We start from the raw sequence: 25,437 nt of genomic DNA, 5'->3' as shown, positions 1-25,437 counted from the left end.
CAATCTGTGAACAGAAGTGACATGGCTCTCTTTGAAGCAGAAGTATCCAAGAGTTAATATATGACACTCCAGCTCTCACTCTCCTGCAAAGGCACCCTGAAAGTCTCATGTTGAGATGGTGGCATCACAAGACTAAAGCAGCATAAATACCCTCGTCATCACCTCTTGAAGGATAACTTCCCTCTAGAGTCACTAGGCCCACAATGGAATTCATATGAGCAAGAATTCAACAAATTTTTGTTATATTAAACCACTGAAATCTTGTGGGCAATTTGTTACCACAGGATAGTTCTGCCTGTCCTGACTAAGTGTATCAAGAAATGAACCCGGAATATATGAAATTAGATCTGTACTCTGCCACTTATTATTTTGGCTAAGTTATATTTGACGCAATGGTCCTTGATTTACTCATTTTTAAAATGAAGGGAGAAACACTACCCTCAAGACTTGTTATGATAATTAAAATATGTAAAAGCACCTGGCATAGTGCAACCTGCCTTTCGGAATAAAAATAACAGTTGGCTAAGAAATTATTCTAATAGGAGTCTATGTTGTCAAAAGCAGGCATTGTGTTTGGAGAAAGAATTGTGCTTTAACTAATTCGGAAAGAACAGATACTTATTTCTCTGGGTGCAGAAAAAGCCCATACTCCTATTAGCATAGCACTTTATATATCCAAATGACCTCCTATGCCTTGCTACATTTGATCATCACAAGAATTTGGTAAAGATCCTTATCAAAGAAAGATTAATACAAGTCACCAGAGCTTAATCTACACTTATCTATAAATCAGTGGGAGAAGAGTACTCTCACCACCTCCAGGTGTGATGAAGCGGTACCATAATTCACTCTGCCTCAAAATAGCTTCCCCTGACCAATGACAGTGCCTAAAATTTCTTAAGGCATTTACTCCAGGAAGGAGTAACATGTCAACAGTACATTAGTTCTTATAAACCAAACAAAATACCTATCTAAAAATTAATAAAAGGAAAATAAAATGTCATTCTCAATCTATTCAATTAACAAAAGAATTCTAATGAAGGTATAAAAAACTATAATCGCTCATGATAAATTAATTATAAAATCTCATGAACTAACACAGGACTCATTGAACACGTGCTGATTAATACCAAAATATCCAGAACTCTCTTGACCTCAAGAGAGGTTTGAAAGTAGAACAATAAAAACTGTACTCACATAGTTATGATATAAGGGAAAAAAGTAAAAATGCCAGAAGAATATTAATAAAATGCCACAGAAGAAATGAGGCTAAAGAAATCACTTCTCACAGGAAAGGCATCATGAAAGTTGGCATTTTGGCTGAGTTCTAAGAATTAGAAGCCTCTTGGAAAGCTAAATAGCATCAGGAATTCTGGCCCTTTAAAGGAACATCACAGAGCTCTACAAAATGAACCTATAATACAAAGAGCTATGAACTTGCAGCCCCTGTAAGGAAGTAAATGTGTCCTGCCTCTGTCCTTCACCAGCTGTGTTACCTCAAGAAAGTTGTTTAACCTCCCTGATCTCAATTTCCTCAATAAAATGGGGGAATAGTGCCACTTACTTTACTGGATTGTTGAAAAAATTAAATAAGGAATAAATGGATGGATAAATGATTGAGAAAATGCCTGATAAACTGAAATTGATAGTTAACATTTATCTCAAAATGAATATCCTTGAGATCGACCTCTCTATTCCTATACCATGACAGAATAAACTTAAGTAATTTTCAATTTTTAAATTACCACTGGAATTAAATACTATTACATTTCTAATAAATTATACTTTGAACTTTAAACTCAATTAAGTTTTACTTTTAAATGTAGATAGATCCTTCACCCCCTTCTCTAAGTTTCTGCAGAATTTCATACAAACTTATATTATAATTTTTTCCCTATGTCCCTCTCCTCTAATAGATTTTTGAGTGTCTCCAGGTCAAAGATCATCAGCAATTTGCTTCTAAGTCAGTGTCAAAGCAGTAAATGTTGAGTCTATAAATAAACAGACCTCTAGTACTTTAAAGAAAGTCTGCATGGTAGAAAATCCTTCATTCATTCATCCAAAAATGTTTACTAAGTGCTTTCTATGTGCCTGGCAATGAATGAGACTGACATGACCACTGCCTTTAGGGATTTACTGTCTAATGGGAAAACAGATATGGAACAAATAATTACAAGTATAATGAAAATTTGTTTTTTTAAATACAGATTGCTCTGGGAGCTTAGCAGAGGCAAGAGCATGTGGTCACAGAAAATGTAGACTGAAAGGTATCTTCAAGGTCAGAGAGTCTACATACTTTTTTTTTAAGCAACCAGTAGTAAACAATCTCTCTCTCACACTTCATGTGGCTAGTCTAGAATCCAGGTCACCTGACTGCTAGAGGTTATTGTTCTTTTTGCTATTCCAATTCACAGATTTCTAAACCAAACAGAAATAGATGCTATATATAGAGTTAAAAGACAGTGTTTATTTAAGGCGGCGGGGGGGGGGGGAATCCTTTATGTTATGATGGATTGTGCTTGCCTGTTATTTCTCTGAAGTTACACTCTTAAACACAGAAATAAATATTTCTGTCCTTCAATGAGATCAAGGAAAAATAACTACTTAGAAGTGTCTCTTATACTGCAAAACTTTGGTCTTGGTTCAGGGTTGCCAATTACTTTTTGAAATATCTGTCTGATATGACCTTGAGTATTTTTTAATACGAAGGAAGATTTTGTACCTTTTCAACATAAGATAGGAAGCAGAAGACATTCATGCTGGGGAGAATTGTAATTTCTTTCAGCAAGGGTCACAACTTAATAGTAAATGCCTATAAAAAAGGCACTGGGCCTTAGGAAACCAGAAAAAGAAGAGCAAGTTAAAGTCAAAATAAGCAGAAGAAAAATTATAAGAATTAGAGCAGAAATCATTGAGATTTTAAAACAGAAAATCAACATAGAAAATCAACAAAATGAAAAGCTAGTTCTTTGAAAAGATCAATAAAATCAATAAGCCTCTAGACAGTCTAAGAAAAAAAAGAGAAAAGATACAAACTACTAATACCAGACATGAAAGAGGAACATCACTACAGATGTTCATCCCATGGAAATTAAAAGAATAATGAAGGAATACTATGAACAATTCTATATGAAATAGACCAATTCCTTGAAAGACATCATCTAACAAAACACACATGAAATGGATGATATGAATAGATCTATATCTATTTAAAAAATTAAATCAGTAACTAATAATCTTCTAAAAACAGAAAGCACCAAGTCCAAATGGGTTCACTGGTGAATTTTACCAAACGTTTAAGGAAGAAATTATATCAATTCTTTACAATCTCTTTCAGAGGACAGAAACAAAAAGAATACTTCCTAATTCATTCTATGAGGCCAGCAATACCAAAACCAGACAAAGACACTACAAGAAAACTACAGGCCAGTATCACTCATGAACACAAATGCAAAAATCTTCAACAAAATATTAGCAAATTAAATCTAAAAAAGTATAAAAAGAATTATGCATCATGGCCCAGTGGGATCTATCCCAGGTACACAAGGCCGGTTCAATGTTCAAAAACAATCGATGTAATCTGTCACATCAACAGACTAAAGAAGAAAAAGCACACAATCATATCAACAGATGCAGAAAAAACATTTGTCAAATTATTACACCCATTCATGATAAAAATTCTCAGTAAACTAGGAAGAGGAGAACTTTCAACTTGATAAAGACTACAAAAAACCTACAGCTAACATCATATTTAATGATGATAAACTTGAATTTTTCCCAATAAGATCAGGTAGAAGGCAAGGATGTCCTCCTCTCACTACTGCTTTTCGATACTATACTGAAAAGTGCTTGCTAATGCAATAAGGTAAGAAAAGGAAATAAGAGGCAAACATTGAGAAGGAAGACATAAACATGTCTTTGTTCACAGATGAAATATTCATTCAATCAGAAAATCCAAAAGAACTGACAAAAGAATTCCTGAAACTAGTAAGCACTTATAGCAAAGTCGCAGTATACAAGGTATATTACAAAAGTCAATTACCTTTCTATATATTAACAATGAACAAGTGGGATTTGAAATGAAAAACACAATACCATTTACAGTAGCACCCCTCAAAAATGAAATACTTACGTATAAATCTAACAAAATTTGTACAAGATCCATATAAGGAACACTACAAAACTCTGATGAATGAAATACAAGAACTAAAGAAATGGAAAGATATGCCATGTTTAGGGATATAAAAACTCAATACTGTTAACATGTCAGTTGTTCCCAACTTGACCTATAGATTCAATGCAATCTCAATAAAAATTGCAGCAAGTTATTTTATGGATATTGATAAGATGATTCTAAAGTTTATATGGAGACGCAAAAGATCCACAATGGTCAACACAATATTGAAAGAGAAGAACGAAGTTGGAGGACTGACACTACCCAACTTCAAAACTACAGTAATCAAAACAGTATGGTATTGGTGAAAGAACAGACAAATAGATCGATGGAACAGAACAGGGAAGCTAGAAACAGACCCATATAAATAGAGACAACTGATCTCTGATGCAGAAGCAAAGGAAATACAGTGGAGCAAAGACAGCCTCTTCAACAAACAGTGCTGGAACGACCAGAAATCCACATGTAAAAAAATGAATTTAGACACAGGCCTTATACCTTTCACAAAAATTAACTCAAAATAGATCACAATAGACCACAAAATGGATCACATGTAAAACACAAAACTACAAAACTCCTAGAAGAGAAAACCTAAAAGACTGTGAGTATGGTCATGATTTTTTAGATACACCAAATACATGATCCATGAAAGAAATAACTGAAAAGCTAGACTTCATTTAAATTAAAAACTTCTGCTCTGCAAAAGATAGTATCAAAAGAATTAGAAGATATGTCACAGATTGAGAGACAATATGTGCAGAAGACACACCTGCTAAATATAGAAAGAACTCTTAAAACTCACCAATAACAAAACAAACCAATTTAAAAAAATGGACCAAAGACCTTAACAGACACCTGACTAAAGAAGATATACAGATGGAAAATAAGCATATGAAAATATATTGCACGTCACATGTAATAGGGGAAATGTAAATTAAAACAATGAAACCACTATTCATACACCTTTAAGAATGGCCAAAATCTGGAATACTGACAAATACTAAATGCTAACAAGGATGTGAAGCACGAGGAACTCTCATACATTGTTGATGGGAATGCAAAATGGTACAGCCACTTTGGAAAGCAGTTTGGCTGTTTCTTACTAAAACTAAACATTCTAACATCTGATCCAGCAATCATACTCAAAGGAGCTAAAAACTATCCACACAAAAGCCTGCACAAGGATGTTTATTGCAGCTTTATTCATAATTGCCAGAACTTCAAAGCAACCAAAATGTCCTTCACTGAATGAACAGATAAACTGTAGCACATCTAGACAATGGAATATTATTCAGCGCTAAAAAGAAATGAGCCATCAAACCATGAAAATACATAGAGGAATCTTAAATGTACATTACTGAGTGAAATAAGCCCACCTTATAAGGCTACATACTGTACGATTTCAACTATATGATATTCTGGAAAAAGCAAAACTATGGAGACAATGAAAAGATCAGTGGTTGCAGTGGGGAGGGGCCAGAGGACTTTTAGGGCAATCAAATACTCTGTATATTATAATGATGTATATATGTCATTATATATTTGTCCAAATCCACGTATTGTATAACAACAAGAGTGAACCCTGAGGTAAACTATGGACTTTGAGTGATCATGATTTTTCAATGTAAGTTCATCCTTGGTAAGAAATGTACTATTCTGGTGAGTGATATTGATGATGGGAGAGACTACACATGTGTCGGGGCAGGAATATATGGGAAATCTCTGTACCTCCCTCTCAATTTTGTTGTAAACCTAAAATGCTCTAAGAAAAAGTCTTAAAAAAAAAAAAAAGGGCAGTGCATTAAGGGAAAAGAATGGGGAGTCCCAACTGATTTCATTTATTGATTGCGTACTTTGGGGGCAAGAACAAAGGCTGTCTGGTTCCCTACTGCCTTTTCTAAAAATAATAACGTCCAAGTCTTGGTACATAGTGGTACTCAAAATACAGGCATACCTTGGAGATACTATGGGTTTGGTTCCAGACCACCGTCATAAAGCAAATAACACAACAAAGCTAGTCACGATCTTTTTGCTAGTGGAGGATCTTGCCGTCAATTTAAAAAAAAAATCTATGAATCACAATAAAGTGCAATAAAACAAGGTAAGCCTATGTATTTGTTGAAAGCCTGAATGAAGGAACTGCTTAAATTTTTTAATAGGTTTTCTTTCTCTATCACTAGTATTAGAACCAGGATCTGAAACTCTGCCTCTCTATACTCCAGGGGTGTCTATGTATATTATATGCCTATGATAGAGCTGCATCCATTTCTCAGAGAAGATATCTAGTAGCCAGGTAGGAATTATCACTTGTGACAGATTATATTTTCCGAAGACTGCTACAATCCCATCAGGAAGCAGAGTCTAATTATCCTCCCCATGTATCTGAGCTGGACTAGCCCAACTAATAGGATACAGTGGAAGTAATGCTGTGTCACTTCCGAACCTAAGCCAAAAATGCCCATTCATCTTTTGCCAGGTCTTCTTGGATGCTCCCTAGAAAGAGGAGGCTCCTTCATTCGTTAAAACTTCAACAAATATTTGTTATGAATTCCCACTATGTGTCAGGCACTGAGAATACAATAAAGAACCCATCAGCCACTGTCCCTGTTCTCACAGAGTTTATATTTTAGAGCAAGGATCCCCAAAACCTAGGCTACGGACCGGTACCAGTGTGTGGCCTGTTAGGAACGGGGCCGCACAGCAGGAAGTGAGCGGCAGGCGAATGAGAGAAGCTTCATCTGTCTTTGCAGCCGCTCCCCAGCGCTAGCATCACTGCCTCAGCTCCACCTCAGATCACTGGGCATTATATTCTCATAGGAGCACCAGTCCCTGGTGCCAAAAAGGTTGGGGATTGCTGCTCTAGAGGAGGAAGGAGATGAAAGGCAGGTGGGACAGACTAATACATCCTATAATTACAATGTGTAAGAGATGCTCACAGAGATTTGCTTGAGAAAGGCAAGACAAGAGAGAACACTCAAAGGCTGTAACATTTAAACAAGCCCTGACAAAGGAGTAGTTAGCCATGTTGGAAGGAGAAGCATAAAAACATTTTAGGGAAAAGAATAACAGGAGCAAATGCATTGAAGCAGAAAACTCAACATGCTCTCAGAGGAACTGAGACAATGAATGTGGATGGAACAGTGTGAATAAGGTGGAGAGTAGCACAAAATCCAGAGCATAGACTTTGAAACAATGCTGTTGGGTTAAACATAGATCAGTGAATGTAGCATATCAATAGATTCACCTCTTAAAATTATAATTTAAATATTTAAAACCAGCTTTCTATATAACTTCAAATATAAAACAAAAGAATTCAAGTAAGTGCTGATGCTGAATACTGTACGACTAGATGTAGTCACAAAGCAAGCACATTATTTAAAAACAGGAATGTTTCCAAGACAAAGGAACACATGGTTTGAAGGTCTTCCTGTAATTAACCTCTTTAAAATTTCAGGACACAGAAAGACAGAACTGACTTTATTATTGCCTCATTAATGGTGCATTTCATGAATCATACCTGATTTGACCTAGTTTCTTTAGCAGTCATCTCAAAATGTTTCACTGAAACTATAATCCTTAAATGGGGAGAATGATCAAGCCTGTCACCAAAAGATGTCTTGTCTAAAAAGAAACAGCCCCTTTACAGAATCCAGAACACCAAAGGAGCTCCTTACACACCCTCCCCAAAGGCTTGTCCTCTTATCAGATGTCAAGCTCATGATAAAAAAAAAAAGAGGTAGGCTTTACACATTTCATACTATTGCCAAACATCTGTCCCCACACCCAAAGACAACTGAAATAATCAGCTAAAAAAATCATTACTGGCAATAGTTCCCAGAAAACCACCTCACAGGTCTGGGACCTCCCAGCAAACACTACCATATAACAAGGTCCTTTGGTCTAGAAAGCTGTCTCTTAACACTGGTTGAAACTAGTAAGTTCCAAGTTATAAAAGAGCTGATAAAATTTTACTGTGGTATAACAGTTTCAAGAAATATAAGTGCTATTACTTTAATAGATGTGCTATTCATTTTAGTCTTATTATTTGAAAGGATTGGTGTCTTTTTCTGCCTGTACAACCTAGCCTATGAATGTTGACTGTACTCTCAGTAAGAATCATAAAAGAAGGAGCCCTTTGGTCCCCTCTCCAGGACAGTCTGAATAACAGGCCCTCTACATTCTTTGTACTATTGTTGTACCACTCATGGAACACTCTGAAGGGATTGCTTCTCAGGGTTGAGAGATCTGAGACACACCTACTACAATTCTGGTCATGAGCACTTAACCAGGGTAAAGACCTCTCTCCCTTTTCCTAACCACTGAGCCCAGTGGTGGCAGGAGACAAAAATAAAGCTTGCTCTTGTTTTTGCTCATATCTAGTCATGACATCTGCTCAGGTGGTAAATGACAGCTCTTATTTTCATCTTCAGAACTAGGAAATTAGTCTTTAACTAGATAAAACATCCATAGAACAGCCTCACCAGTAAGCAAAGAAAACCAAGGGAGCTTGCAGTTTATGTCTGTGGACAAGAATGCTTTAATGATAATAAAAGTGGGAAAGGGATAACCTAGTATTTGAAGTAAACCACTAGACCACTGATTCATTCTGAGGACTTCACTCTGGACTTGAATCTTGTGGTTAGCAGAACAGGGCAAAGAATGATTCTCCAAAATTAGACAATGAAATTCTTCAGTCAGATTAAATTCTCATGCATGATGAATGAGGGATAAATCATTTGCAGAAGTGATCTAAAGAACTATCTGGGGCACAGGAAATTTGGAAACACCAGAGTTCAACAAAGATGTCAAGGAGGAGCTTCTCAAGGAAGCTGAAACTGCAGCGGAGAAAGGAAGGAATTCTACTTTGCTAAAGGAGAAAAAAACAAAGTAGTAAAGCAACATCTTGCATTCAAGTTCTGACTCCTAAATGAAGACTGTGACTTTCCTTCAAGACCAGGGGCATTTTGTCAGAGGCCAACGAACAATTTTTAAACTGAGAAAAATACAGGTCTATACAATTCCTATAAAAGATCTATCCTTAGTCTATCAAAAGAAAAGAAAATGGACATGGCTGCCAAGCTGACATTTCAGAAAGCTGTTTTATGGTAATTTATTACCCCAGTATCAGCTACTCAGGTATTGGGTCATTAGAACTCTTGTTTGCTAAGCCAGGCACTTTGCAGTGTCCCAGATGCAGGGGCTGTAAAAACCAATATAAAAAATACTGAGAGGGCTGTGTTGGGAGCACTAGCTTTCACCTGTATGAACATCACCAGCAAACATTCCAAGGCAGGGTAGAGCAGAAAAGGCATTGACTGGTAAGAGTCAGAGAGTCAGAGCTGGAGTGTCATCTTCTCTACTTATTCATTATAAAACTTTAGGCCCCTAACTCTGGGACTTATTTCCACTTATGGTAATAACCCTTTACTTCATATGTATACAGTAAGTATAAGGTTTGTAACAAAAAAGCAACAGTCCCCTACCTGACTCCTGATTTCTGCTTCCCAAGGCAATCACTTTCAACTTTCAGCTCTTCCTCCTAGTATTTACCTATTTCCAAAAAAACATGTTTATACTGGCTTTTCTAGGAGTCAGTTTTAGTCACTATCATCTTTCTGTTACGAAGATGTTCTTTTATACCGTGATCATCACCCCTACAACCATCCATACACGTGTATACATACTTTTCTTCCACTAACGTGGTTACATCACAATTTTTATTAAATTAATATTTAGGATATTCCCATTCCATGAAACACTACTTAGCAATCAAAAAGAATGAACAATTATAACACACACGGCCACTTGGATGGATCACAAGGGAATTATGCTGAGTGGGGAAAAAAAAGCTCACATACTATATGATTTCATACTATATTTATCTTAAAACAAACTTAGATAAGAAACAAATTAATGGCTGCCAGGACTCGGGAATGGTGGGGGTGGTAGGGTGCTTTGACTATAAAAGGATAGCAAGAGGAAAATCTTTGTAGTAATGAAATAGCCTGTATCGTGATTGCAGTGGGGGTTACACAAATCTACACATGATAAAGTAGCACAGAACAATACACACATTGTACAAATGTCATTTTCTTGGTTTGATACCATATTATAGTTACACAAGATCTATCTATTGGGAGACACTGGGTAAAGGATATATAAGACCTCCCTGTACTATCTTTGCAACTTCCTATAACTTTATAATTATTTTAAATGAAATTTTTTTTTAGTCTATGTTCATGCCACCTTGAACATTCCCGACTTTGTTTGATCTCGGAAGCTAAGCAAGCTTGGGTCTGGTTAGTACTTGGATGAGAGACCACCTAGGAAGACCAGGTGCCGTAGGCGGAGGGGGGAGTGTTAAAATGAAATGTTTTTAAAAATTAATATTCAAAGTTTACATTACTATGATTTTCAGTTAAGCCATATAGCGGATTATGACTGTGTTGTCCTTTTTTGGACAACTAGAATTCTAGTTTTTTCTAGAATTAATAGTTGACTCATTTTTTAATCTGCCTGGTTTTAACGTCCCTTTCCCCAATTCATCTCCAAATTCTCCAAAATAACTTTAAGATTCCTTTTAATATGGTCATACATGTCAGGTAATTTATTGGTTTCATTTCACCTTTTCATTAAAACATCTTCTTGGAGACCTCCAACCTCTTGTTTCAATCTGGTAATTCTCTCCAGTCTCTAGGCCTCCTGCATAGTTGTGGTCCTGAGATTTCTACTCATTCTTCTATCTTGGATTCCCCCCATTTCCTGGATCCATGCCTTCCTCTTTCTTTTCTATCTCATTATGATACATCAAACTACTAAGTTTCCTGAAATAGCATATATGGGAAATCTTTTGAGAGGTCTGAAAATGTCCTTTATATTTGTTAGTTTTGACTGGGTATAGAATTCTAGGTTGGAAATCATTTCTTGCAAGAATGTAAGGTAATTCCTCCACTTTCCTCTAGCCTCCAATATTGCTTTAGAGAAGTCCAACGCCTTTGTATGTGTCCTATTAATTCTCTCTGGAAGCTTTTACAATATTCTCATTCTACCCAGTGTTCTGAGATTTCATGATGATTTTTTAATTCATTTTACTGAGCACTTGATGGGGTTTTCAACTTAGACATATGTATACTTAAATTCTGGGAAATTACATTTTTCCTTTGACAATTTCATTTACTCTATGATCTAACATCTAACTACGAGACCCAGAGATCTAAAGGGAAAAAACTAGAGAACTTAGGGAAGAAAATCAAAAATAATTAAATCAATTCACTTAAATTTAAATAGCCTTTACATTTAAATAAATCTTAAACTGATCTTCTAATTTGTTTCTTTCCTCTGTTTTCTACTTATTTGTTTTTATTCTTTACTTCTGATATATTTTTAAGTGTCCCAAAGTTATTTCTTGTTGTCTTTTTATAGGATGCTATAATTGTTTCACTTAGGCAGTATCTTCTCTGATCTGAGTTTTTTTCAAATTTTCTTTTGCTTTCTACATTGTCTCTCTCGTGCTCTCCCTTCCCTCTGCTCTCTTTTTTGGGAAGTGGGGTTCCTGTTCTCTGTTTTTGTTTCTGTTATTCATATTAGAGGTTTTTCTCCAATATAAAGTGGTCTTTGCCTAGTCTTTCATATTTAAGAGTAAAGTACACAGAGATATACTGTGGCAGGACATGTTAACTTCCAGTCTTCACTGTAACAAGAGAATGTCAAGCCAATTTTTTATTGGGGAGGCTCTCAAATGCCTGTGAGTTAGTTTCTCAGAAAGGAATCCTCCAGTCTCCCACTTGAGGAGAATAAGCCTGAATTCCTATGGCTGGGAGCTAAGAACTGGACAGACACCTTCACTTAATCCCTGTTTATGGAATACTCTCTTTTACTTGCAGCTAAATTTGGTATTCCCAAGTCCAGAGCCTCTCTGATTTTATTTCTCTAAAGAATAAACCTCCAAAGTTCTGCTGAAATAAAAATCTGGGAGTTTAATTGTTCCTTGTATAACCTCAGAATTCCTGTTTTCAGGTCTACCTCTAACCTTAACATTCAAGATGCTTAGAACCTCCAATATCTAGGGCTTTCTAGAATTCTGTACCACAAAAAAAGGCTTTGTTCATATTCACATTCCTTTGGTAGCTTTAGCTTTCTGCTTTCCCTAATCTACTAATTCATTCATTACTTATGCCTCTCCTTCCACCTTTTTCTACTCTCTTAGTATTTGTGAGTTAATACTAGTTTTATTCCATTTCAATGGCATTTTTCAAAGGAGATAAACCATCTTGTTTTAATTCATCTTACTTTAATTATAAACCCTCTCATGAAGGTCTTGAAAGGACAAAAGACATAAAGAATATTAAAGTTCTTGGAAAACTCATAAAGTAAATGTTCAATAGTAATGTTAGTGGTATCAGTAGTAAGCTAATTTTTAAATAGTTATCCCAATATAAAAAACTCTTATGCTCTAGGGTAGCACCAAATTTTATAAAATAAAATTTTATAAAGAAAACATCAAAAATATGTGCAACATATAATAACCTCAATATGTGTAATAAGAGCACCACCCCCTGCAATAATGATGACACTAAGAACCTAGGAAAAATGTTCAATAAATTATGCAAAATTCAGATGTACAAATGACCAATAAACAATAACCAGGAAAAAATATTTAACTTCACTAGTAATTAGGGAGATGAAAATTAAAACAGTGATGTATTTTTCTCTCATTGGATTGGCAAAAATTGTAGAGAATGTTAATATTCAGTGTTAGCAAGGTGTGACAATGTTCCCAATGATAATCAAAAACCTAAAAATAAAAGGGCTTCCTTGTTCCTTGTTCCTTAGTTCTAATTCCAAGCCTACCACTGACCCACTATGGGACTCTGAACAAGTCACCTCCCCTTACTGGGCCTCAATTTTCTCATCAGTTTTTAAAAAAACAAGAACAAAACCAAAAATCATTAAGAGTATCTGACTTATCTCACAGAAGTATTGTGAAGAGAAAAGAACACTGGCCATGAAAGAACTTTGTAAACTTTATAGTTCAATAAAATTCTGCAGCATTTATGAGAAGGAAAATCAGAGTATTCTCAAAAATAAACTGCTTATTGTTGACTAAACATCTTATAAAATAAACAGCTACTTTCTCCAAAGAACTACAGGAAGAGAATTAAAAGGAAGAAATCTAGGTCTGGTTTTACCATATAACTTTAAATGAGTCCTATAATCTGTTTCAGCTTTGAAGCTCTCTAAGGATTCTGTAATCCTGTGACAAAAAAAGAAATGAAATCTTTAAACCAAAATCTTTAGAATTCAAACTTGCCAGTCTCTTGCCTGATGAGGCTAAGTAGAAACCACGGCCACCTTTGCAGAGACATCTAGTTTACTAGTCTATAAAACTTTTTTTTTTTTACTGGCCAACCTTTCTTATTGGCTAAGACTAAAGAAATGGGAGGGGGGGCGGTGCATGATCACATCTCCTTAAAAGCCTCTGATAAAACCCTGTTCAGTCTTGTATACAAAACACTGGACCCAGAAATACAAGCTACCAGAAGTTTCAAACTGCAGCTCGGCCTTTGTATTCTTTCTCTATAAAGAGCAACTTGAAATAACACAATCAGGACTACAGTTTGGGAAGAAAACTCTCAGGGGAAACAACTCCATAGTTCTGTCTGCAGGCATGAGGGCAGAAGAAAGAACAGCAGAATAAGTAAAACTGTCCATAAAGGAAATGACAAGAGCTTCCCACTGAAAGAATTAATCAATGAGTATTTATTAAGTCCTGACCCATTCCACAGGAACTATTCTACCCTCAAGAGTCTTTTCCTTCAGATCTCCTAGGAACATTCATAGCCACTTATTTAGCATTTAACATACCCATTTACATTGGCCAGTTTCTTTCTCAAACCAAACCTATTACTGAGGAATTGTTGCCTCCACTTTACAGATAAATAGAGTTTCAGAGAAATTCTCATTTACTCCAAATCACGGGTTACAACTATTGTTGTTATTATTTATCATTATTCTCATTTTAATGATGAGGGAACTGAGGCTCAGAGAGGATAAGTAACTATTAAGAGTGTTAAGCAGCAGGATGGGTTTTGCCCAGGTGGTTCTACTCTTAAAGCCCATACTAATTCCACTATACCACCTTTTCTGTTCAATGCTAAACCACAAAGTGAAAGTAAGATTTCAACTCTAATGAGCATGCAGGTAAAAACAAATAACATGTACAGACTTTTTCTTCAATTCTTTACAAAGAATGTCATTAATTCTCAAAATCAAAAAAGCAGCAACATTTACTGCCAAGAAAATCAAAGGGGAAGGTAACTATCCTAAGATTCAATGGTACTGCCTAAAGAAACTAAGTGTATAGAGCATAAAGAAATGAGGACTTTTTGGACTTTACCAAATGGATTCCATGGGAGCCATGACAGTGATTTCAACTTGCATATAAGGGGAATGAATGCCCTTAGGGTGTAAATGAACCGCTCAAAACTATAGATGTCAGCCCCCATCTGCAGGAGACCATAAGCATGAGGATCCCACCTTGTAAGGTCCATATATGCTGAATACCTTAGAAAGATGATGCTCAAGCCTAATTCAATAGCATCAAGGACACCTGCACTAGAGCTGAAGACTCTGACCTTCTGACCCATCATAGCCACTGGCTTGGGACCAACACACAGTTCTCCACACCGCCAGTCAACGAGCTCACTCTGGAGACACACTAAGGACTGTCATCCCTTTGCTCTGTCGCTTAAGACTGTACTTCCCCTCTCTGTGTGTTAACCTGCATGGGTACCTGATCGGTTTATCTGAGAAGGTTCCACTCAATAAACCTGGCATTGTGGAAAGACAAATGTTTTCAAGTCTTAATTCAGTAGCCGCTTTTCTTGCTCACAACAATAAGGAAAGGTGACTTTGGTCCAAGGGCCACTGTCATGATGAAATTACACTCCCATGTCAGCCAATCTCAGTGGCCATCCCAGTGGATAATCACAAAATAACCAGCTGAATAATTTGATTAGCAAATCTTGACATTCCTGGCCTCTTCCAATACTTTTAATGAAAAGCTTTTCTTGTAACAATATCTCTTTAAGGCCATATGTAATATTCTGACCTATCAAGCAATAAGACAGGCATCAGGGTCCCCAACTCTGCCTGGCTGATGACCTGAGAAAGGACTAACTGACTCTTAAGCCTGAATAATTTACTTAAAGGCTTTGTGTGTGCTGGCCCAGAAGCAACAAACACAGTAGCCTCATAAATTTGCTTCCTAATAATAAGTAAGTGGTCTATCTATTTTCAGGTCACAGAAAAAGAAAGAAACCTGTAAGCAGCAAGAGAAGAAAAGCTTCAGGGAAAGCATCAAAATTATTTTGTGAGCTGCTAGGGTGGAATTAAAAAAAAGAAAGAAAGAAAGAATACCCTGTTGACAAATAGCAAATGCGTCACAAATCAGGTTTCTGAAGCTCAAGCTCAAACTAGCTTATTTAAAGGCCAATTATTAGCAAACACTATTATTGTAGTCTTGCAAGTGCTGCTATTTTGCTTTGTTGATACCTTCCTGGCCCCAAATGGCCAGAAACAGAAATCAATTCCACAGATTTCTACTGCCATCAGCTAAAAAAACCTCTGTGCTTGCCCTCATAAACAGGGAGAAAGGAGGAATACTGCCTGTTCAAATTTTAGAACATCTAAACCTGGGCTAGCTTTGCCATGTACCAGCTGTATAACTTTGATCAAGTCCCTCAATCTTTATGAGCCTCAGTTTCTCTATCTGTAAAATGAGATAATACAATGGGCTGTAGGGAAGAAATGAACTAAACTGCACATGACACATGGTAATCTCCTTGACTTTCTGAGGAATATACTTGTATGCAAAGTAGCTACCCTGGATTTCAGACTTTCACACTTTAGGGAAGGGGATGTATTTAATTTCACAAAATAGATCGATATAAATAAGAGAATGTTCTCCTTGCCCTCACTCCAGCATTTAATGCAAGCTATGCAAAGACAGGCACAAGACAAATGGCATTCAATAAAGTTTTAACTGCGAGAGAGAATGCCCAGTCCCAGTATCTTCCAAGAAAATCAGACTTAAGCCAACCTAAAAAAAAAAAAAAAAAAACACATAATTTTCACTATCTTACAGACTTTCTTTCATTCAAACAGTATTTTCTAAGCAACTATTTAGTGTCAGGCCCCTTTTGGAATGATGCAGATACAGAGAAAAATATGGTACTGTTTCAGCCACTACTGAGCTCATGGTGCAGTGAGGAAGACAAATTATTAAATAATTTCTATATTATTACAATATAGAAATTATTAATTTTTGCCTTACAGCTCCAAACCAGAAATACAATACAAGTCTGTGATACTAGACTGGATGGACTCTGTAGCCTACGTTTCTCCTTTCTCAGCTGGTTCATGTCAGGTTCTACCAATAGAGGGTGCTAGAAGGAGAATATAAAACTAAGGAAGAAAAGAAGGGACTTTTTCCAGTGTTTGGTTTTTGTACGAGGCAGCAAGATCGGTGTGCAGGGAGGCATGGTAGATTTCAACACAGTGGCTCTCCAGGTTCTAAGGTAAGTGCCCTCTAGTCACTTTCTTCACCACAGTAACAAGCAGCACAATCCTAGGATAGCCATACATTCCCCTCAGAGGTATGAATCTCAGCCTGTGGAACTCTTTTCCTATCCTTCTAAGTTCCTTCCTTTGCCTGTTTTTCCTTCAACCCTAGAGATGGATGATAGTCATTTTCTGCAGTTACCACCCCTATTACACCTTTTGAGTTCTCTTTTTATCTTTTTTTAGTAGTTAACCACTTTTTACCTAGTTAACAATTCTTTATATTAAAGTTTACCTGTTCGAATTATTGGTGTGGCATCTATCACTTTGACCTGGACTCTGACTACTCTAAGTGGGATAAATTCTATAATACTGGTAATGGAGTCCAGCCTCCATATTTTACAGATAAGAAAAATGGGGTTTCAAAGATTGGAAGTGATCTGCCCAAGGTCTCATATTGGTAGAAGTAGAACTAGAATTCCTGTATCCTGACTTTCAATAAACGATAAACATATACCAAACACTTATTCTATGTCCAGGCTCTATGTTGGCTGTTGAAAAAATTCAAGAGGTAAACTATACTGCCCTCAGGGGGCCTACTGTCTAGTAGTGGATACAGATGCTAAAAAAAGAGTTCTAGGGGAGGCTGACAAACACCAAGACAAAAAGAAAAGGAATTAAAAAGCCTCCCTGAGCTGAATTTAAGGTTAAACAACTTTAAAATAAAACTATAATCAAGGCTTAAGAAATGCAAATAACCAAACAATAAACCTCCACTCTAGGCATAATCAAAAATATTAATGGGTAATCCTTCTAGAATAGAAAACAATATAGAAACAAATTATGGATGAACATTTTTCAGTATTAACTTCGGAGGGAATTGCACTGACTTCCAAAGGGCAACAGCAGTTTGGAGAAGAGAAGTATCAGCCTGGAAAGCTTTAGATGAAAGTATTATTAAATTAAGTTCTGAAAAAAGGCTAACAAGACTGGAAAGGAAATGCAGCCTGTTTCAGAGAATACTGGCATAAGAGGACAAATACATCTGTGGTGAGCAGATGCTGGCACAGCGTAATAGGACTAGGCCTTGAGAGCCTCAGACCAGAACAGAGGCCTAGTTTACCTTACTCTCCAGTTCTAGTTGAATCAAGCTTCCCACTGCTTCCCTAAAACAAGCTCTTTCATATTTGAGATTTTGCACATACTGTTCCCTGTGCTTACAGTGCCATTCATTCCCTTTCTGTCTGAAGATCTGACCCATCTTGCAAAGCACAAATCAATCGCCACCTTCCCTGTAAAGTTTTCTCCAATCACTCCTCCACCCTTTATCTGGGAAGAATTAATCATTTCTCTGTTCAGTGCTCTCTGTATTCTCTCTGAGTTATAGTACTCTCTCACACTGTAATGTAATTATTTGTTTGTGTGTGTCTTCTCAACTAGACCGTGAGATTCCTAAGAGGGACATTCTCCTAGTGTTTATTATTGTTCTTAGTACACAGTAGGAGCTCAATACAGGTATATAGAATTGTTCTACTGAATTGTCTACACAAATTCAGCCTTTAAACCTAAGAATGAATGGATCTTAGAGCCCTAGCATTCCCTGATTCATGATGAATCCCTCCTGGGGTCCGAAATATTAGGCTGTACTAGAAACTAAGTTATTTCTACTTGAGAGCTTAAGTATTTCCTTGTGCCAAACTGGCAATGCAACTGTGTAACTTTAGTGCTTCCACTAAAGGAATTAAAGTTTGTTGCAAGTCCAAACAGTTCTTTATCCTCCTCCTCTACATAAATTGGAAAAATAGCCTGAGAATTCCAATCAGCTGAAACCTTCCCAGGGAAGATGACTTGGCTGCTTATTAACAGTCCAAACCACTGCTGTCTGATATCCATGTGGCTGGCATATTTTCTCTTTTGGAAGCTCATTCAGATTTAGGGAGGAAATATCATACACTGCAATCAGAACGCATGATTTGGAGTCAAAAGCAGCGAATGAGTTCCAGCTATGCCATTCTTTACTTTACCAGTAACCTTGAATAAGTCACTTAAACTCTCTGAGCTTCAATTTCCCCAGGTGGGAAATAGGAAAAATACAGCCTGTCCCACTGTGCTACCATAAGGATCAAATGAGTAATACTCCTTACTGAACTCTAATCTTATGAATCTGACCCTCTCTATAGAAAGTCACATACAAAGGGACAGAACAGAGAAGAGACAGAGCATTAGGGTCTGAGTCAGACAACCTGAGATTAGGGCCAGCTCTCTCAATTATGTGATATGAAAAAGTCATTTAATCATTCTGAACCTCAAATTGCCCTAGCCACAAATGGGAATAATCTTACCTGCCCTACTGCCTTGTAGAATTACTATACAACTTAAAGTAAAAAGATGATAAAGATGAAAGCAATTTACTTGACAAGCCATAAAGTTTAATTATAATACCTCACTTGTATAGAATTCATCAATATGATAACCTTGTCTTTCTGGAATACACAGAGAACTGGGAAATAAGTAAAAACGGTCTCTTCAAAGCCAAAATAACTGTCTTTAATTCTTCATACTTTACTATTAGTCGATTCCCTAGGGTCTCACTCTTCTTTTAAAAACATACCTAATAAATTCAGTAATTTGGGAGTACCATATATAGTAGGTTAGAAATGACAAAGAAAGAAAGAATAATGCTGTCTGTTGTGTTTCACAAACACAAGGAGAAAATGCAGAACAGTAATTCCAAAACAACGACAAGAATGTAAAAAGCAGGGAGGGAAAAAAATGGCATAGATGATAGAGGCTCTGTTCATCACTCTGGAGACCAAATCAAAGTTGTGACGGAAACAAAGAGCAGCAGCAAGGAAAAGTCGCCAGGGATCTTGATGAACAAGCCATACAACTAAGGAGAAATCCAAGAAAGCACCCTGTAATGGCAGAAGGCAGGACAGGGCGAGGACACAGGGCTGCCCAATCCCAAGCCGCTGAGTGAGATGGAGGCAGCAGCAGCAGCAGACGTCTCTTAAAGAGGCCTCGTCTGTGATTTTCATGGTGATGGACCTGCTCGCTCTGAGCACCAGTGCCATTCGGCTGCGCACAGGGGGCACCAGGGACTTACAGGGAGACATTGTCAGAGTGAGGGCCGAGGTGAGACTTCCTCTGTACAGAAGTGCTGGTGGTAGCCACTGTTCCCTGTTGAGCCCTCCCCACTCCCAGCACACGGAAGGAAGCAAACTGGATAACAGAGGTCACTCTGCCCAGAGGATTCCCTGAAACCCCACCTCCCCCAACACTGAGCTCCACCCAAGCCACATCCTGGTATAGCCTCAGCAAGTCTGGTGCTCTTGCTGAGCAGCACCTAGACTCACACTGGAGGCAGCTAGCCTTGGTTTCTAGTGTGGCCTTTTGAGGCAATTATAAGCACAACATCTGTGGATTGCTTGCTGAATCTTAACAGGTGATCCCCGAGGGGTAGAGGCTTGGGCTAAGTTTGGCCTGCAGTTGAACTCCTCTCAGGGCTGTGCCACTGGATTCTTACACTTCACAAATTCACACTTATAAGACCGGGAGACTTAGGAGCTCTGCTTAGTACATAGAAACAGATATGGAAAGGCAGCCAAAATGGGAAGACAAAGAAGCAGAAACCATATGAGAGAACAGAACAGAGATCCAGATATAATGGAGTCAAGTAATCTAACAGATAGAGAGTTCAAAACACTGGTTATAAAGATGCTCAATGAACTTTTGGGAAGTGGAGATAAATTCAGTGAGAACTTCAACAAAGAGATAAAAAACATAAAAATGGAAATGGAAATTATAAAAGGGAACCAGTCTGAAATGAAGAACACATTATCTGAGATGAGAAGTATATTAAATGGAATAAACAAAGTGAATAAAGAATAGGATCAAATGCCCTATCTAGAGGACAGGAAAGCCAATCAGGACACTCAATCAGAATGGCAAGAAAAAAGATGCCGAAACTATAAAAATAATTTAAGGAGGATATGGGACACTATTAAGGCTCCAAATATTTGTCTGATAGGTGTAACTGAAGAAAATCAAGATGCTGAACAGCTGTTTGAAGAAACAATGACGGAAAACTTCCCTAACCTGCTGAAGGAAATGGACATAAAACCCCAGGAAGCTCAGAGACTCCCAAAAAATAGGGATCCAAAGAGGCCCACAAGACACGTCATAATTAAAATGCCAATGGTTAAATACAAAGAAAGAATATTAAAAGCAGCAAGAGAAAAACGTATTACAAGGGAACACCCATAAGACTGGCAGCTGATTTCTCAAAAGAAACTATGCAGGACAGAAGGGTTTGACAGAAAATATTCAACAGGATGAAGATCCAGGATCTACAACCAAGGATATTTTATCCAGCAAAACCAGCATTTAGAATTGAAGGACAGATAAAGAGCTTCCCAGACAAAAACAAACTAAAGGAATTTATCACCACCAACCCAGTATTACAGGAAATGTTAGAGGGACTTCTGTAAGAAGAAGAAATACAAAAGACTCACTTCAGATTAAGAGAGACACACAGACTAAAAAGAAGGGATGGAAAAAGATATTGCCTTGATCGACCTAGAAGGTATTTAAGTCAGAGAAAGATAAACACTATGTGATTTCACATATATGCAGAATCTTAGGAATAAAAAGAACAAACTAATCGAAAACAGACTCACAAATAGAGTGTACAATTTGGTGATGGACAGAGGGGAGGGGAGTTTGGGGGGCTAGCAGAATGGGGTGAAGGGTTAAAGAAGTACAAATTAGTAGCTGATGGATGGTCATAGGGATAGGGAGCCCAGCATAGGGAATGCAGTTAGCATTAATATGTTGGCTAGGTGGAGGGTCGAGGGAGGGAGTAGTTGGGGGGATCAACTATATAGATGTCTAATTAATGTACTGTATATTTGAAACTAATTAAAATAAATTAACTTTAAAAAGAATGTAAAAAGCACAGTACTCATCAAAAAGGTGACCCTTAGCTTGTTTTTGTTTTAAAGTATAGCATCAGAGTAGTGTTGGATGAAATAGCTCCCGTGGGCATCACTGCAACACAAAAAGGCAGAATAACTGGTGTTCAAAATAATGAACCTGAATCTCAAGAAAGATTAAATAATACTCTGCCTATTCTGAAGAGAGAGTAAAGGATGTATTTTAAACCCTACTTTCAAAATTTTTTATAAGGCATAGAACCATAAAGAGGAATGGAGAAGAGCAATAGCCACAAAATACTGAAAACTAGAAAGTAAATGGATGAGCAGTAACTGACTTATCATATCCAAGAAAGATGAATACTAAGCCAGCAGTGGAAAAAATTAAAAGTAATTCAATTTCACCTGTAACACCATCCCCACTACACACACACACACACACACACACACACACACACACACACTCTCTCTCTCTCTCTCTCTCTTCAGAAACTGGTAGCACCATGTTCAGGTTTTCTTTTCCCTCTGAAAAGGGTAAAATAGAGGGTCTCTAGACAAAGGAACAACAGGCACAATTAAAGGTAGTTACTATACTGAAAATAAGAGTCTAAGTGAACTGAATATTGGACGTCCCTGCAGTATTCCTCTCCCAGTCAGCTTCCAGACCAGTGGCAGCTAGTCCTATAACCTTGAGGAAAAACTAGAGGATCTTTCCAGAGAATCTAACCAACCTTACTGGAAAGATTTAAAGATACTGACACTGTAGTTGCTCCCAAAACAGCCCAGGCAGATCACTATACAATGAGGTCCAATCAGTAAGCCCCATCCAAGTATTTAAATTTCCAGTAAGTTTTTTAGTATCCCATTTTGAAATATGGACACACCACCAAGGATCATTAGACATCTGGGGAAAGTTCCAACATAAAAAACAGAATTCAGATCTTATTTACACCAGAAGAAATTTGAGGATCCAAATGAAAAATTATTTGAAAGAAAGCAAATTAGCTCGTTACAAAGTTTGTCAATGATTAAAAAATTAGATCAGATGGACTTATGCCCATTAAACTGATAATAAATAGATCTTTCCAAAACTAATTGTTCATTTTACTGATGGTTATTTGCTTCATCAGGGATAAGAGGTATAATAAAATATAATTTGTTAAGTATGGCAAGGGTGCTGTATTTTATCTGCATTTATTTTTCTAATTTTAAAGGTATCTGTTGTGAATGGATCTACTTATGGATGAACTGAGAAACCCAATGAAGGCACTATAATGAAACAGTCAATGGGTCATAAACAAAAGCATTAAAAGACATCATTCTGTCTACTAATCACTGACGCTACAACATGTAGTCAGATTTTTCCATGTACAAAATTCTAGATGAACCTAGAAGAGGGAAGTCTCTTAACCCATGACACCTCACCTGCAGAAGTCAGAGAGGACTTCACAGAAAACATGGTTTGAGAAGAATTTTTTTTAAAGAGTAGGAGTTTGTCAAGTAAAACAAGAATAGGAAGGAGGGGAACTACAACATAGCAGAAAGACTCATTGGCAAGAACATACATGAGGGTGGAGGGGTTGAAAAGCTACAAATAATGCAGTGTCACTTGAGCATAGGTAAGAGCCGTGGGAGATTAAGGCTAAAAGTGCAGGCAGAGATTAGATAAAGGAAAACCTTATATGTCATAGAATGAATCTGAACTCTAATCTGAAGGCAACTGGGAGCCAATGAAGTTTTAACAGTAAATTAAGATTACCAGATTTGAACCCTGGAAAAAATCATTCTGCTGATAATATAACAGATTTGGGAGTAGAGGGAAAGGTTGGTGGCTATAACCCCAGGTTTATAAGCGTGAGAACTACCTATTAGGGACAGTTAGTACTTCTCAGCTTACTATGAAGCAGATTATTCTATCTCTAAGAGACCAGAAATTACCAGAGACACTCTAATGGTCCCCCTGAGGAAACCAGTATCCCAAAGCCTCTACCACCAGGTTCTTTCTTTTTTGCCTCTTAAAGTCCTCTTTAAAGGAACAAAGATTGTGCTATGTTACCTTATCTGAGCCTGGTTTTCAAGGAAGATACACATTCATCCCAAGCCCTCACCTCCCAATTCCCAGTGACTGGTAAATTCCAGCCACTTCTCAGAGTTATATTAAACCAATGCATACATGTGTGTACACACACACACACACACACACACACACACACACAGTCACTTGTATACATGTCTGATTTCCCCATATAAGCTCCTTAAGGAGATGAGAAGATGGAAAAGAATATTTAATGAGCACCAACTTAATGCATGATTCTTTCCTATACAGTTTCTCATTTAATCCTCACCACAATCTTAAGTGAAGTAGATATTTATACTCCTATTTTTAAAGATCAAGAAACTATGGCTCAAAGAGATTAAATGATTTACCCACGATCACAAAGCCAGTATAAAGCAAAGCTGAGATTTAAAACCACATGTCTACGGGTTTACCAAGGCTTTTCTACTACCTCGCACTAGATTTCCCTGTACTTTATTTTACTTCTTACCGTATCTCCAACTTAACTTAGTCTGTTGAATGGGATTATACTGAGCCACTCACTGAACAGATCAACAACCTGGAAAACTAAAGTGCAAATGGAAAACTTGGACAACAGGTGCAGATACCTCCCAAAAAAGAAAGAAGGGGAGGGGAGAGGAGAGAAAAGAAAAGGAAAAAGCAGCAGCATCAAACCCAACAAGCGCTTTGGAGCCCTAGCTGATATTAGCTAGGGCAGAAATAGCTAAAACCCATGTTGACAGACCTCCATTACAAAATTTTATCTCCTCCTCTGCCAGCCCCAGCAGAGTCCCTAGTAAAGTACTGCCTAGTCAGGCACACATCAAAAACAAATTCCAATAAGCAGATGAAATCTCTCTCCCTGAGGCCCTGCCACTCTTACAAAACCACCAGGAACTGGAGAAAGCTTTTGTTCTCCATCTGAACAATTGCCTGCAAGCCCTTGAGGGTAAAGGAAAATTGGGTATGAGAAGCAGAGGGGCTTATCAAAGAGCCTAAAACCTAAGGTAAAAAGGAAGCAATTTATTAAAACCAAACATTCCAAAAGAGAAACCACATTTCTCTGAGGTGACAAAGAGTGCTGTCATAGTCATGATTTGTCTTCTAAACTGAAGGTCCCCAAATCGCCTTGTAGGAAGGGCAGAAGTTAAGCCTCATAGACTAGCTCTAGTTTCATTGGTCCACATATATCACCACAGGTTCAGGTTCATACTATATTCTAACATTCTAGATCTTTCTAACAGCAAGCATAACTTATTTGCGACAACTGTGTCTGGCTATGGAAATTTGACTATGGAAAGATTATGTCATGGAAGAAAAGCACTATTATACCCATTAGATGCTCATCTTAAGGGAAGAAAGAAAGGAACTTAAAGGTTAAATAAGATAATGTAAGTAAAGAGCCTAGAAATTGAGCTGGCACAAAATAGATGCTTAATCGGTGTTTGCTTAATTGAACTGAAGAGAAGAAATTAGCATTTATTATCTTCTGATTATCAAAAATGACCTAAATAGCTTTCATATAATTTACCTCCTTTAATCCTCAAAATAATTCAGAACACGTGTTAAATATCTTCTTTATATATAATAAGAGAGATTCAAAAAAATTAAACGACTTGCTTGGTCATTCAGTTACTGAGGGGCAAAAAGTTGTGATCTGTTCACAGTATTTATAAACTGAGCAAAATAATAATAATGCCATCTCATATTTG

General features: G+C 37.2%; 1 protein-coding gene and 1 pseudogene across 6 annotated transcripts in view; one reads left to right on the top strand and one right to left on the bottom strand.

Moving 5' to 3' along the window:
• Positions 1-25,437, bottom strand: part of FAM168A (family with sequence similarity 168 member A) — a 158,763-nt gene that overhangs the window by 86,069 nt on the left and 47,257 nt on the right. The window lies entirely within an intron of this gene.
• Positions 10,404-10,522, top strand: LOC111730409 (annotated as a pseudogene).

The sequence above is a fragment of the Pteropus vampyrus genome, unplaced genomic scaffold (assembly GCF_000151845.1).
Source record: "Pteropus vampyrus isolate Shadow unplaced genomic scaffold, Pvam_2.0 Scaffold311, whole genome shotgun sequence".
NCBI lineage: Eukaryota > Metazoa > Chordata > Mammalia > Chiroptera > Pteropodidae > Pteropus > Pteropus vampyrus.
The sequence above is the reverse complement of the archived record's forward strand: the minus strand, read 5'-3'. Positions and strand labels throughout refer to the sequence as shown.